This window comes from Astatotilapia calliptera, chromosome 7 (assembly GCF_964374335.1).
Source record: "Astatotilapia calliptera chromosome 7, fAstCal68.1, whole genome shotgun sequence".
Classification (NCBI taxonomy): Eukaryota; Metazoa; Chordata; class Actinopteri; order Cichliformes; family Cichlidae; genus Astatotilapia; species Astatotilapia calliptera.
Window position 1 is genome coordinate 9,998,197 of NC_137428.1, and position 16,584 is coordinate 10,014,780.

General features: G+C 39.5%; 1 non-coding gene across 1 annotated transcript; it reads right to left on the bottom strand.

The window, feature by feature from the left end:
* Window positions 1–14,802: 14,802 nt before the first annotated feature.
* Window positions 14,803–14,965, bottom strand: LOC145430252 (U1 spliceosomal RNA). Its single transcript, XR_013910716.1, has one exon. It is a non-coding gene; the product is annotated as a U1 spliceosomal RNA (small nuclear RNA).
* Window positions 14,966–16,584: the final 1,619 nt, after the last annotated feature.

Here is a 16,584-nt window from a genome sequence, read left to right on the forward strand (position 1 = left end):
GCTCAGTTGTGAAATGTATGGTTTTCAGGGTTTTTATCCTTATTCAGAGTTATTTTGTTATCGTTTTTATCGTTAACTCGGTGTCCCTGGGTCTTTTCAAGTGTGTTATAAATAAATCTTCTTTTTTTCCGGTACCGGTACTAGTTTTATTTTGTTGTATTTATCCGCGACACCTTAAAGGCCGGTCCATGAAAATATTGTCGGGCATAAACCGGTCCGTGGCGCAAAAAAGGTTGAGGACCACTGACTTAATGCATGTTTCCTAATTATATACGTATGAGCAACTAATAGGAGAAAATGAGCACGCAATAAAGTGGACTTGTTAGGGAGAGATTGCCATCAGAGTTAAAACACTCCAACTCAATTTTGATGATAGAAACAGCTAAAAAATGAGCGTTTTGTTGAAACTGATGACAAAATCCTGATCAGATACAGACAGACACATGCATACAACACTCACTACTGCTCAAAAGTTTGTGGTCAGATTCAAACATTCTTGTCTTAATTTTAAAATTATATTTGCTATAACATAAAATTAGGCAAAGTTTATCAGAAATGTTTTCACAGATGTGTGTTTAATGAATCATTTATGTTAAATCACCCATGATGCATTAGGAAATGTCTACACACTTATACATGGGCCCATTTTTAGTAACAATCACTCCTGTGTGGACCGATCACATGGTTATAAACCAGGTGAAAACTGACTTCAAACCTTTGAGCTGTAGTATAGCTTGATTGCAATGATAGTGTATAGTTATCTATTACAGAAGAACATATACAAGTCTGAGGACAGGGAGACACTGTAAAAAAGTTATGAGCTGTCTTGCTGCAGAGAAAGTGGAGTCTGTCATCCTTGAAAAGCTCCCAAGATAGGCAGCTGGCAGGTTGAATGATGCTCTGCCTCTGTGGTCAAGTACAGACATAGGCCTTAAGCAACCATGAGCCACTGATAAGTGTGAGAAATTAGTGCACTTAATGCAGCGGTCCCCAACCCCCCGGCCTCGGAAAGGTGCCCGTCCGTGAGTCGTTTGGTACCAGGCCGCGAGAGTTGAGGCTCAGGTGTGAAATGTATGGTTTTCAGGGTTTTTATCGGTATTCAGCGTTATTTTGTTATCGTTTTTATCGTTAACTCGGTGTCCCTGGGTCTTTTCAAGTGTGTTATAAATAAATCTTCTTTTTTTTCCGGTACCGGTACTAGTTTTGTTTTGTTGTATTTATCCGCGACACCTTAAAGGCCGGTCCGTGAAAATATTGTCGGGCATAAACCGGTCCGTGGCGCAAAAAAGGTTGAGGACCACTGACTTAATGCATGTTTCCTAATTATATACGTATGAGCCACTAATAGGAGAAAATGAGCACGCAATAAAGTGGACTTGTTAGGGAGAGATTGCCATCAGAGTTAAAACACTCCAACTCAATTTTGATGACAGAAACAGCTAAAAAAAATGAGCGTTTTGTTGACACTGATGACAAAATCCTGATCAGATACAGACAGACACATGCATACAACACACACTACTGCTCAAAAGTTTGTGGTCAGATTCAAACATTCTTGTCTTAATTTTAAAATTATATTTGCTATAACATAAAATTAGGCAAAGTTTATCAGAAATGTTTTCACAGATGTGTGTTTAATGAATCATTTATGTTAAATCACCCATGATGCATTAGGAAATGTCTACACACTTATACATGGGCCCATTTTTAGTAACCATCACTGCTGTGTGGACAGATCACATGGTTATAAACCAGGTGAAAACTGACTTCAAACTTTTGAGCTGTAGTGTAGATTGCAATGATAGTGTATAGTTATCTATTACAGAAGAATATATAGAAGTCTGAGGACAGGGAGACACTGTAAAAAAGTTATGAGCTGTCTTGCTGCAGAGAAAGTGGAGTCTGTCATCCTTGAAAAGCTCCCAAGATAGGCAGCTGGCAGGTTGAATGATGCTCTGCCTCTGTGGTCAAGTACAGACATAGGCCTTAAGCAACCATGAGCCACTGATAAGTGTGACAGATTAGGAAACATGCATACAGTTCATTAGTTAGACTCCTATGAACCACTAATAGGAGAAAATGAGCACGCAATAAAGTGGACTTGTTAGGGAGAGATTGCCATCAGAGTTAAAACACTCCAACTCAATTTTGATGATAGAAACAGCTAAAAAATGAGCGTCTTGTTGAAACTGATGACAAAATCCTGGTCAGATACAGACAGACACATGCATACAACACACACTACTGCTCAAAAGTTTGTGGTCAGTTTCAAACAGTTGTCTTTTAATTAATAATTTACATTTACTTTTAACATAATATTACATGAAAATGATCATAAATGTTTTCACAGATGTTTGTTTAATTAATCATTGAAGTTAAATCACCCATGATGCATTAGGAAATGTCAACACACTTATACGTGCGCCAAATTTTAGAAACAATCACTCCTGTGTGGACCGATCACATGGTTATAAACCAGGTGAAAATTGACTTCAAACGTTTGAGCTGTAGTGTAGATTGCAATGATAGTGTATAGTTATGTATTACAGAAGAATATATAGAAGTCTGAGGACAGGGAGACACTGTAAAAAAGTTATGAGCTGTCTTGCTGCAGAGAAAGTGGAGTCTGTCATCCTTGAAAAGCTCCCAAGATAGGCAGCTGGCAGGTTGAATGATGCTCTGCCTCTGTGGTCAAGTACAGACATAGGCCTTAAGCAACCATGAGCCACTGATAAGCGTGACACTACTGCTCAAAGGTTTGTGGTCAGATTGAAACAGTCGTCTTTTAATTAATAATTTACATTTACTTTAACATAATATTACATGAAATTTATCAGTAATGTTTACACAGATGTGTGTTTAATGAATCATTTATGTTAAATCACCCATGATGTATTAGGAAATATCTACACACTTATACATGGGCCCATTTGTAGTAACGATCACTGCTGTATGGACTGATCACATGGTTATATACCTGCAACACATCTGACAAGTGCAAACAGAAAATGGAATGATCCATCACAAACTTCAACAATTTGCTCTTTTTAATCCACACAATGATTTTGGTTTGTGCTGATATCTTTGGAAAAAGATTTCTTCACTGACAAGTTGGGATCTAACATCACAAACTGACATCTGGTGATACGATGTACCAAATAAAAATGGGCCTCAGTAGATGTCATGGTTCCCTTGCTCTCTTTTGCTGGCCTGCTTCTTTCTCTCTCCTCTTTCGGTGTATGCCTGTGTTGTTGTCCGTGTGCTTGTCTTTTTTAGGGGATGCTCCTCCATCTTCCCGTCCCTCAGTCACTTGTGAACAATCAGCTGATTACTCGCCTGTTCCTCGCGAGGTCTTCATGCTGGCTTCTAAACAACCAGATCATTGCAGTACCAAGGTAACGTATTATGCCACAGTCATGTCACATTTTCCATCAGTTCTTGCCTTTGAATTGAATAGAATAGAATAGAATAGAATAGAATTCAACTTTATTGTCATTGCACATGCACAGGTACAGGGCAACGAAATGCAGTTTGCATCCATCCAGAAGTGCTTTAGTGATATAGATATATTACAATATATATTAGCAATAATATAGATATGTGAGTATATTACAGAAATGGGTCTATTATGGTATGTTATAATGTACACGGTATGAAGTAGGTTGTGAATATTCTATAACTATAAGTATGTACAGGCTGTAGTGAGTACAAGCTATGTACAGGATATGAACAGGATATAAATATGAAAAACTATACAGAATATGAAATAAATAACTTTACAGAATCTGGGATATACAGCTATACAGAAATGGGAACTATGCAAGTTGTAAACAGTTGTAGGATTAAAAATTATCGAATGTACAGAATGATTATTTACACAGAGCTATACAGTAGTGCAGTTAAGATAAGTGAGGGTGTAGATAGTTTCTACAGAGGCTATATAAAGTGCTAGTGGTTGTGAATGGTGGTTCACTCCATGTTATTATTGTGTTTGAGGGTACAGTTGTCCATTGTGGGTGTGTGTATGTTCAGTCCATGAGTTTAACGTGGGTCAGATGTCAGGAGGCAGAGTTCAGGAGTCTGACAGCTGTGGGGAAGAAGCTGTTCCGGTACCTGGTGGTCTTAGTCCGGAGGCTCCTGTGGCGCCTCCCAGAGGGCAGGAGGGTGAAGAGTCCATGTGATGGGTGACTGGGGTCTTTGATGATTTTCCCAGCCCTTTTCAGACACCGCTTCCTGTAGATGTCTTTTATGGCAGGAAGTGGTGCTCCGGCGATGCGCTGGGCAGTTTTCACGACCCTCTGCAACGCCTTCCGGTCCGAGGCAGAGCAGTTCCCGTACCAGACTGTTATACAGTTGGTCAGGATGCTCTCGATGGTGCAGCGATAGAAGTTCACCAGGATGTCTGAGGACAGGTGGTTCTTCCTCAGAGTCCTCAAGAAGAAGAGGCGCTGGTGAGCCTTCTTGACCAGCTTGGAGCAGTTGGTCGTCCAGGTGAGATCCTCGGAGATGTGGACTCCCAGGAACTTGAAGCTGCTCACACGCTCCACAGCCGTCCCCTTAATGTGGATGGGTGGATGTGGGTCAGCATTCCTCCTGTAGTCCACGATGAGCTCCTTGGTCTTCTCGGTGTTAAGCAGCAGGTTGTTTCTGTCGCACCACTCAGCCAGACGATCCACCTCCTCCCTGTAGGCGGCCTCATCGTTGTCGCTGATGAGGCCAATCACCGTGGTGTCATCTGCAAACTTAATGATGGTGTTGGAACCATCAGCAGGTCTGCAGTCGTGGGTGAAGAGGGAGTAGAGGAAAGGGCTCATCACACAGCCTTGTGGTACACCGGTGTTCATTGTGATGGTAGATGAGCAGCGGTTATCCAGCCGGACATGTTGGGGGCGGTTGGTCAGGAAGTCCAGTAACCATTTGCAGATGAGGGAACTGATACCCAGGTCTGTCAGTTTCCTGATGAGTTGTGAGGGGTGGATTGTATTGAATGCTGAACTGAAGTCTATAAACAGCATTCTGGCGTAGGTGTTGTTGTTGTCCAGGTGTGAGAGGACAGAGTGCATTGCGATGGAGACTGCATCCTCTGTGCTCCTGTTCCGGCGGTATGCGAATTGGTGGGGGTCCAGGGTGGGGGGGAGACAGGATTTGAAGTGTGCTAGGACCAGTCGCTCTAAGCACTTAGTGATGATGGGGGTGAGTGCTACTGGGCGGTAATCATTGAGGCAAGATGGGTTGCTCACTCTTTGTTTCTGTGCAGACGTTTCAGTGTTACGGATCTCCATGACCTTCTGTGACAGTGTCTGAGTGTGCCTCCAGACAACCTTCCCTACCTCTGCCCCGTCTCCTGGAGCCCACAGTGTTTATCCTGTATTGATAACTATCTGCAAATATACCTGTAAGACTTTACCACAGTGTCTCATCATCATTCTGTTGTTTTCATAACAGTACACTGTAGAAATAATGGACTGTCTAATAGGTATTGAGGTCATAGTGAATGTAGTTTATTAGTGTGTGTCGTAGTATGATTTTGTTGTTTATAGGATTTAAGATTAGAAAATAGAAAATAGTCCTGGGATGGGAACAAAGAACTGGGGTGCAGGGAAGTGGGGCAATTAACCCCAAACACAGGACAGTAGCAAGATTTACTGAGGGTGAGGGGCAGACAATTGCCAATGTACATTACCTTAAAAGGAGATGGGGGGTCAGGGTGTCAGCACCCCAGGCCACTTTACCAGTGTTTTTCCATTGTGGGGGATTTACTGTAGAAATTGGAGACCAGAGACTATAACTGTAGCTGTTGTGTGAAACCCTTCAGATCAGCCTTTAGAGTAGGACTGCACAGGATGCAGTGTGCTGATCTCCAGATGCATCTGTAAGGAAAATGGGTAATAAAAGGATTGTGTGAAATTTGGAAACATCTCTGCGTGATCTCTACCGAGACAAAAAGAATTGGAGAGTCTCAACAGCACTAAGTAGATATTCCACTAAATCTCATTTGTGATTTATGATAAATGTTACCATTAATTATTTATATTTCTTTATGCTTCTGATTAATTTAGTAAAACTTCTAAACGATTTTTACTGTTGTCAGAAAATAAGACATTTCTAATTCTCTACAGACTTTTGAGCTGTAGTATAGATTGCAATAATAGTGTATGGTTATTGTTTATAGCAGATGAAATAGCAGTATCAGGACAGATACGAGAGAAACGCTCTCGTATTTTAACATTAAACTCATAACTTTCCTTTTTGATGGTTTGCATTTGGCCTCTCAGGGCCACTGCAGTACAGTCATCCCCCCCCCCCCCCCCCCCCCCCATGTTTTTTTTTAACTTAACCCAACAACATAGTTGGTTAAATTATACAAAAAAAAAAAATCATATGTGCCCATAAAAGAGGTCAAAATAACAGAACTCTACTCAAAGTTAACAACAACCAATACTGATACCTCAAACAAACTGACCTCACTAAAGAAGACAACGGGGGAAACTTAAATAGTGGCTGATCAGCCCACAAAAATCACAAAAAGGGGTAAAGCACACAAAAACCTAACTGAGACCAAAACCAGTTATTTATTATCCTGTAAATTAAACCTTATATTTAAAGAAAGACCAATGTGAATGCAGTGTTGTGTGTAAGCCTCTACACTGATATTACCACTGTGTGGCTGTAACTGCAGCCATCACATCGCCTGACCACGTTAAGGTGGTAATCTCTCAGGGGGAAAACAGAAAAACAAAACAACAAAAAAGAAAATAAAATAAGGCTCATCAGATTCTAACAATTCAAAACATGACATTTACCTTAACTGGATGACCTATATAATAAATATATTCTAACCCAACAATAGTACTTCACACTATTGCCAATATTAACAAAACCAAAAAGGGTAAGCCAAGTTATTTAAAAAAAAGACAATTCACAAAGTCTTGAAAAATAGAAATAAAGAATAAAAATCCTCAATCCACTCTATAACAACAGTCTCCTGCTTCCCTGCAGATCAACACGTTCTCACTCCTAACTCGTCATATGTGCGACGCCCATACAGCATGTATCACTTCTCAGTTATTTATTGCACTTCTTGCTCGTCAGTGAGGCACTTTTAGTGCTTTATCTATGTTTGTGTGGGGACTTGTTATAAATCAGTCTTCAACCTTTAATCTCTCTCTGAAAATGACTGGGATTAAATGCAGTATAATAAACTTTCCTGAACGTGTGTCTTGTCATGATCTCCAGTGCTGCCATTTCATAGGATCTCCTGTCCAGGGCTTCTCAGACGTTGGTTGTTTTTATAACTCCTCTCACCTTCTGCTCTTGTGTCTGCTGTGATAAGCCTTTTATACTCACCCATTTTATTTCCATTTCTGTTTCTCACTATTTTTCTTAACAAGATTAAACCAGAATCAAGGTATGACTCAAGTATGTGAGGAAATTCTACACTAATTGGTACCTGCGGTCTTTCTTCTGTTGCATACCACACCCCAAAGAATGGACACACATAATGCAGACACATTTTCAGTGACCCAAATAACATTCAAACACGCTCCGTATCATAACCTCCTTTTTGTTTGTGTTTATTTTAAGCAGTTGATTTAACATAAGGATTAAAATAGAAAGAACAATCCTTGAAATAACACATGTGTGTGAAATACATAATAAAAAACATAAAATAAATAAAATAAGTAACTATGTCAAACCTCCTGAGATCCAGCCTCACAATCACTTGTTCTATGATGACTAAAGGAAGTTTATTTACTTCATAGACCCAGTGACGCCCATTCAGTTTCATTATCCAGGAAATAACAGCTGATGCTCACTTCTGTTTAAGACACAGTCCAATCTTAGGTTCCTCATCCTGAGTGGAACAATGGGTCTATAGAATAGAATAGAATAGAATAGAATAGAATAGAATGCCTTTATTGTCACTATACAGTTGTACAGAGCATCTCATACTCAGTGTAAACATGCTGGGGGGGGGGGGGGTACAGTTCTGCAGCGCATATGGACAGTATTAACATGAGGAAAAACATATATATATATATATATAAAATGTACAATATACAAGACGTAAGTAATATGTAATAAATAGTGTTATGTATATACAGTTGAGTATTGCACATGGAATTGGTATAAATAGTGTTATGTATATACAGTGTGAGTACAGCTGCCTTTTTCAGATCATCTCTACATTATATGAGTTGATGATTCTAGCATTACAGATAATGTCTTAATTATTCCAGACTGAGCTGTGGTGAGATCTTTTATTTTCTTTCTTGTGTTTCAGTGACAGCCTTAGCCATCACAGCCGGGCAGGTAACAAACCTATTTGCTTATTTATTTATTTTTGTCTCTAAAACTCATAAATACATATCAATACATGTATTCATTGTGAAGCATCCTGATGATCAGTAACCAAGTGTTTCTTCCTGAAACAATTACATGTAACTGTGCTGCAGTGAGGATAATACGATGTAGTATTAGGGCAAAGTTAAGAAAGGTATTATCGATCATTTTGAGAATAAAGTCAAAATGTGGAGATTACAGCTGTCTCAAGGCAAGCTGCCATGGTTGCTACTGTATATCATCTGAGTTGGTGAAACCGTACTTCAGAATTGGTTTTAGCAAGAAGGAAACATGAGCTAAAATAACCAGAACACAACTTTAAAATGCTTTTCACCAGGAGTTTTAGCTCATGAGCTAAAACTCCCTGGTTTTAGCTCATAAACGCAGTGTGGTGATAAGTATTAGGTTGTACCAAAAAAGGGCTGGTAATAATAATAATGGATTGCATTTATATAGCGCTTTTCAAGACCCTCAAAGCGCTTTACAATTCCACTATTCATTCACTCTCACATTCACACACTAGTGGAGGCAAGCTACAGTTGTAGCCACAGCTGCCCTGAGGCAGGCCGACAGAAGCGAGGCTGCCATATCACGCCATCGGGCCCTCTGGCCTCTACTAGTAGGCGGTAGGTGAAGTGTCTTGCCCAAGGACACAACGACCAAGACTGTCCGAGCCGTGGCTTGAACCGGCAACCTTCCAATTACAAGACAAACTGCCAACTCTTGAGCCACGATCTAATGGACAGATGCAAGGTTATCGATGGTTACATCCTCGTGTAATAAAGAAGTTGAATGTTGTATCACACAATGGCTGATCAATTTGTTTCACTAACTCATCTAAATAAGGAATTTTGTAGCAGAAACAGTAATTATAGCAGTTTGTTGTGGGACAGTAATGTCCATATCAACAACTTTTTTCTTGTGGCTCTAAAACTCCATCGTAGCGTAGAGCCTCCCCATCTTCTCTGTAGCTCAGTTACTTGATCTAAATCCTTGATCAGCTGTGTGCTGAGCTATGGCCCAGTTAGATGTTAATGTGTGTTCTTATGTTGTGTTATAGTGACAGCTGTGTGTACTGCTGCAGGAGCAAGTAAGCAGTTTATTTATCTTTAACTAATTTGAATCAAAGCCCGATCCATGTCTGATACATGTCTTGTCTTCCTGCAGTAGGTTCTGTAGTCACTGCTCCTGCTCTTCTGGGAGCTGCAGGTTTCAACTCAGCTGGAATAGCTGCAGGCTCCTGCGCTGCAGGCATGATGTCGTCTGCTGCAGCTTCTAATGGAGGAGAAGTGACAGCCGGAGGTGTGGTGGCTGTTTTGCAGTCAGCAGGTAAATATATAATTAGATGTTTTATTAGGATTTTAACTTACAACAACATGCAAAAAGAAGAAGTTCATGGCTTTGGGCCTTGGATTCCAGGCCGGAGTTGTGTCCTCAGCCTGTAGTCTGACTTGGACGAAGAAAACTAAATCTTGTGGACCCCATTGCAGTGTGAGTGTGGTGGTTTCTTACTGGTCAATAGTAGACCTTACTACAGTCTTGTACGGGAGTCATTTTGAACCGTACGTAACATTTGACGTTTGTCGACAGGATTTTTATTCAGCATACAAAACCACCTGCCTTAGACTGATCAATATGGCTGATGAACTATCTGAAACCGTTAATATGGTGTGTGTGAATATCAAATAAAGTCTTATGAATCAAATTATGTCAGTCCTTCATGACATGTATCACTTGTTTTTTTTTGGAGTGTTTTTTTTCTGTTTTTTAATTTTGTTATCCACATGAAAAATTCCAAAACTGCAGATTTTAGACACTTTAGACCTAAAATGTATATTCATTAGGGGAAAAAAACATTCATTTGTGATAGTAAACGTAAAACAACCTGAAAGACTCCATGTGACAGTCAGAACATTGAGCTTAACAAGTAAGGTCCAGTTATTTGTTTTAACAAACATTTCAAGCACATCCTCTAGTCTATTTGTAGGATTGTTGGCTGTCCACTCAAGAAGTTCAGAATACAAAAAGCAGAATAAGAGATTTTTGACTACCCGACTTCTGTCTGTATTAAGAGTGGCCTTTGGTGTCATATTTCAGCTGCTGCACATGTCAATTGATTTTGTAACACCAAGACTTTAATATTTGAGACTGCTATTAAGCAGGTCAAAAATGAAATTTCATGCTCATCTGAGGCTACATATATACAAACCCGATTTACTTCACACCACATCATTTTTCATATGTAGGAAAAGGTAAGTTCATCAGATGAAACTTAAAGGATCTTTGGCTCACGTCTTCATCTGGATCAGCGGTCCCCAACCCCCGGTCCGTGAGTCCTTTGGTACCGGGCCACGAGAGTTGAGGCTCAGGTGTGAAATGTCAAGTCAATGAAAGTAGAAAAATGTTTTAATATATATTAATTTTATAGTATTTTGTAAACGTAAACAGGGGTGGCCATTTTTGGCCACGAACAAGCTGAGAGGGAGTTTTTTTGTTTTTCTGTTACTGCACCAAAAAAAACAAAGATACATAAAACTCATTGATACTTTTACTTATTGCTATGCATCTAACCTCCATCATGGTTAGAAAATAATTCAGTTTGCATGTTTTATTTGGAAAAAAATTGGGGTTTTGTGATTTTTTCCATTTATGAGTTCCTAGGATTATGTGATCTAACTGGTATTTAAAGGGTTAGAATTCTGAATTTGAATGAAATTTTGATTTTCATGAACAGCACTGATGCTAATCTAAAAAATCAAGTAAAAAAAAGTGGAAATTTTTCTTAATATATATGAATTTTATAGCATTTTGTAGTTGTAAACAAGGGGTGGCCATTTTTGGCCACGAACAAGCTGAGAGGGAGTTTTCATGTTTTTGCTCTCTCTGCACAAAAATAACAATGCATTATAATCAATGTTGATGTGAATCAATTACATGACCCATACTCTACTATTAATAATACAAGAAATTTCAGTAGCAACTCAATTATATAAAATTGCAAGATTTGAGGTTGTCTTCCAGCTAGTCGCAGTGGACAAACAAACTGGTGTTTAAAGGGTTAAAAATGTAAAAAGTAATAATTATTTTATATTTATGAAAAGAACTGAAGTTACTTAAAAGCTTTATGCAGATAAAATGGCAAAATAAACATGAAAATAACAGACCTAATCTGTTGGTGGCCACGAACAAGCTGAAAGGGTAGTGATTTTGAACAAAGGCAAGGCAAGGCAAATTTATTTGTATAGCACAATTCAACAACAAGGTGATTCAAAGTGCTTTAGAGAGACATTAGAAACAAAAACAAATAAAAAGTATGATTTAAAATTGATTAAAACAAGCAAACAAACTAACTAACTAAACACACACATTTCACACCTGTTCGCGCGATCTGAACCCTTATCGTAAGGGGAGCTACCAGTCCTTCTGTGGACGAGCTACTTTCTATTTTAAATTCCCTGAATTTAAAATACTCTCTAGACCCAGTCTAGACCCAGCTGGGGAGCTACCCAGAGCTCTAACCCACTTAACAAACAAACAAACAAACAAACAAACAAACAAACAAACAAACAAACAAACAAACAAACAAACAAACAAACAAACAAACAAACAAACAAACAAACAAACAAACAAACAAAGCAGTATGTAAAATCAAAACAGATAAAATCAGAACAGTAGATAAAATCAGTAGTTAATGTAAGTTTTGAAATTTAAGCTTAAAAGTGTGGATTTGGTGCTTTATTCAAATGCAGCTGAGAATAGATGAGTCTTCAACCTGGATTTAAATAAACTGAGTGTTTCAGCTGATCTGAGGCTTTCTGGGAGTTTGTTCCAGATATAAGGAGCATAAAAGCTGAATGCAGCTTCTCCGTGTCTGGTTCTGACTCTGGGAACTGATAAAAGACCAGATCCAGATGACCTGAGGGATCTGGAAGGTTCATACTGGGTCAGGAGGTCATTGATGTATTTTGGTCCTAAACCATTCAGAGCTTTATAGGCCAGCATCAGAACTTTAAAGTCTATCCTCTGACGGACAGGCAGCCAGTGTAAAGACCTCAGAGCTGGACTGATGTGGTCCACTTTTTTGGTCTTAGTGAGGACTCGAGCAGCAGAGTTCTGAATGAGCTGTAGTTGTCTGACTGATTTTTTAGGTAGACCTGTAAAGATGCTGTTACAGTAATCAAGCCTACTAAAGATGAATGCATGGACTAGTTTTTCCAGGTCCTGTTGAGACATCAGATCTTTTATCCTTGATATATTCTTGAGGTGATAGTAAGCTGACTTTGTTATTGTCTTAATGTGTTTTTCTAAGTTTAGGTCTGCATCCATCACTACACCCAAATTTCTCGCCTGGTTTGTGGTTTTTAGATGTATAGATTGAAGTTCTCTGGTGACCTGTAATCGTTTTTCTTTGGCGCCAAAGACTATTACCTCAGTTTTGTTTTTGTTTAGTTGGAGAAAATTGTGGCACAACCAGTCATTAATTTCCTCAATGCATTTACCAAGAGCCTGTACAGGGCCTCGGTCTCCTGGTGACATTGTGATATATATTTGTGTGTCATCTGCATAGCTGTGATAGTTTATTTTGTTGTTCTTTATAATCTGTGCCAGTGGGAGCATGTAGATGTTAAACAGAGGGGGTCCCAAGATGGAACCTTGGGGAACTCCACATGTGATACTTGTCTGCTCAGATGTGAAGTTACCTATTGATACAAAGTATTTCCTGTTTTCTAAGTATGTTTTGAACCAGTTTAGTACAGTTCCTGAAAGACCTGTCCAGTTCTCCAGTCGTTTGAGTAATATGTTGTGGTCAACTGTATCAAATGCTGCACTGAGATCCAGTAAAACTAAGACTGGCATTTTTCCACTGTCTGTGTTCAGACATATGTCATTAAACACTTTTGTCAGAGCGGTTTCAGTGCTGTGGTTCTGTCTAAAACCTGACTGGAAGGCATCGTAGCAATTATTCTGTTTTAAGAAGTAATTGAGCTGTTGAGAAACTGCTTTTTCAATGATCTTACTTAAAAATGGGAGATTTGAGATCGGCCTGTAGTTTTTCATTTGTGTCTTGTCAAGATTGTCCTTTTTCAGTATAGGTTTGATTACAGCAGTTTTTAGTGGTTCTGGAAACACACCTGACATTAAGGAAAAGTCGACGATCTGTAACAGGTCTGACTCTAAAGTCTTTGAGACCTTTTTGAAAAAACTTGTTGGCAGGACATCTAAACAGCAAGAGGAGGAGTTCAGTTGACCTAAGATGTCCTCCAGGTCTTTGCTGTTAATCGGGTGAAACTCTTTGATGGTGTTTAAACAGTTTTTCAGTGGACACAGTACATATCCTGGATCTGCTGTTGATGTACCAACTGCTTGTCTAATCTTTTGGATTTTGTCTGTGAAGAATTTGGCAAAGTCATTGCAGGCCATGGTCGAATGAAGTTCAGCTGCCACTGGCACAGGAGGGTTTGTTAGCCTGTCAACTGTAGAAAATAAGACCCGAGCATTATGGCTGTTTTTAGTGATGATGTCAGAGAAGTAGGACTTTCTTGCACTCCTCAGTTGTAAATTATAATTGTGAAGTTTCTCTTTATAGATGTCATAGTGAACCTGGAGGTTTGTTTTTCTCCATCTGCGCTCAGCTTTCCTACACTCTCTTTTTTCATTTTTCACTAGTGTGGAGTTTCTCCATGGAGACTTTTTCCTTCCAGAGATAACCTTCACCTTAATGGGGGCAATAGTATCCATTACATTTAACATGTTAGCATTGAAGCTATTGACGAGCTCATTGACTGACCCTCTGGACAGGTCAGGTGTTAATGGGAAGACCTGGTTAAAAATTGCACTACTGTGTTCAGTTATACACCGTTTTGTGATCACTGCTGTTGATATATTTGTGTGGGCTGAGATTTTACTTTCAAAGAAAACACAGTAATGATCAGATAAGCCCACATCAGACACAGCAATGTTTGAAATGCTCAGGCTTGGAGATCAGTAGGTCAAGAGTGTGTCCTCTATTATGTGTGGCCTCTGTTACATGCTGAGTCAGCCCAAAGTTGCCCAGAGTGTTACTCAGGTCTTTAGTCCCTTTGTCCTGAGGGTTGTCCACATGGATGTTAAAATCCCCAACAATAATTACACAGTCGAAATCAACACAGATCACAGACAGCAGTTCACTGAGGTCATTAATGAATCATTTCAATGTAAGCAGCTGTCTCCTGGAAGTTTTCAGTCTTTTGAATATGTGGCTTTACAGCTGAAGGCCCCATCCAAAGTTGTGTTTGTTAATGTTTACAGGCCTCCCAAATGCTGCACAGACTTTTTTAAATAAGACAGCATCCCCTCCTCCTCTCCTGCTTACCCTGGCCTCACTGATAAAACTGTAGTTAGGAAGCCAGAAGATTGCATGACGTCGTCATTGAAAATAAGCGCAAACATTCCCACTCATTTTTCTTTCAACATATGAGGGGGGGAGAGCGCGAACGCAGTCCCCACTACCAGAAATTATGTAGTCGAGATTCCCACATTTGGGGAATTCGCAGGCTGTCAGCAAAGCCAGAGTGCAATGGCTGAGCCTCGGCCTGAGAGAACCACCTTCGTGATCATGGTATCTCTCTTACCAGGTAAGTATGAATTCCTTAGCTCACGCATGGGGCAGTCTTTCACACACAAACCCTGCACACTCACGGTGCTCACAATCTCAAAATCAACACAAACACAGCCTGTAGGAAGCTGGGACTACACACTATTTATATATACACATGAAGCAGTTTCCAACAGAGCCCCATAAGGTTATTTAGCTTTACAAATACCGGGAGAATTTCCCATCATGCATTGCTGTATCTGCGCAACAAGAGCTAGCTGAAAGATAACTTTTTTTCATCAATTTAACCTCCTTAAATCCACCAACAAACCACCAGAAGTTCAGCTAACTCAAAGGTAAAGCACGCTGCTAAACGAGTTTGTCTGATACTCGGGAAAAAGAGGATAAACGCAAAAGTTTTCTAGTTGAAGCACAGTCACTTCCGGTCTTTTCGTTAACTGCTGCTAGGCAACCAACAGTTTCCCGCTACGGTCTCGGAGTATGAACAGTGTTGCTCACGAAAACACGTCTGTGAACATGTCCGTGTGCAACAAACAACCAGAAAACAATCCAAATAAAAACACTAAAAATTTACTCATTAACAACGACTGAATTCACTCAGAGCAACTTTTTGCTTTGGCGGGAGTTTATTACCTGCTAAAGATGGCAGGAAGTCTCAAATCACGCGGGTCCGGCGCACATACACGTCTGGATGGTACAGCATAACCAGGTTAAGACATCTCTAAAAATATATATTTTTGAGTGTTTTTCAGTGTTTTTAATTATTTGTTTTAATTTTGTTTATTTTCCATTGTTCACTGTGGCCTGATAAACATTTTATCAAAATATATTTCATAAGGCCATCGCTAAATATTTACAAGAAATCAGGCATTATACAGTGTGTAAACTTCAGTGTGATTTGGATGCTCAGCAGAAAATGTAGCCAGATATCAGCTGGGTTTAGATACATTTCAGATAAGAAAACCTTTGTTAGTCCCAGAGTTGGGAAATTCAAATTGTTACTGCAGCAGAGTACACAAGGCAGGAACAAATGAACACACACAGCATACCTAACAGCAATAATGCTATGCAAAAATAGAAGAAATATAGACTAAGAAATAGATAAGTACTTATATATGTAAGTCTATTTATCTATATCCATAGCCATCTATCTATATATATCTACATACATACATATACTTATATATGATGTAATAATACAGATTACTATCAGAAGAAGAATGAAACACAAGAAAACCCCAGGAAGGAGATCCTGTTTATTTTAATACCTGCAGTTGCCATCCCATTGGTTATCGCTTGCCTCTTCTTTCTGGTTTGCTTGTGTCGCAATAAACATAAGGCTTCAAATGACACACCACCTCGTTCCCAGCTCAGCAGCTCACCCTCCCAGGACACGGAGCTGTCGCCCCCGAATCATCAAAAACAACAGGTAGCAATAATAATAACAACAAGGTAACATTAAATATGGTCACAGTAAATGTGATTTACATACATTTGTTTAAGTATTGTTGAATTCTGGTGGCCAGAGTCTTTGGTGACATGTATTTATTGTTTCATGGCTGCAGGCGAAGCTGCGTGAGATTAACATGTCAGCAGTACGATTTATGGAGGGGCTCGGTGAGGACCGGTTTGGCAAGGTGTACAAG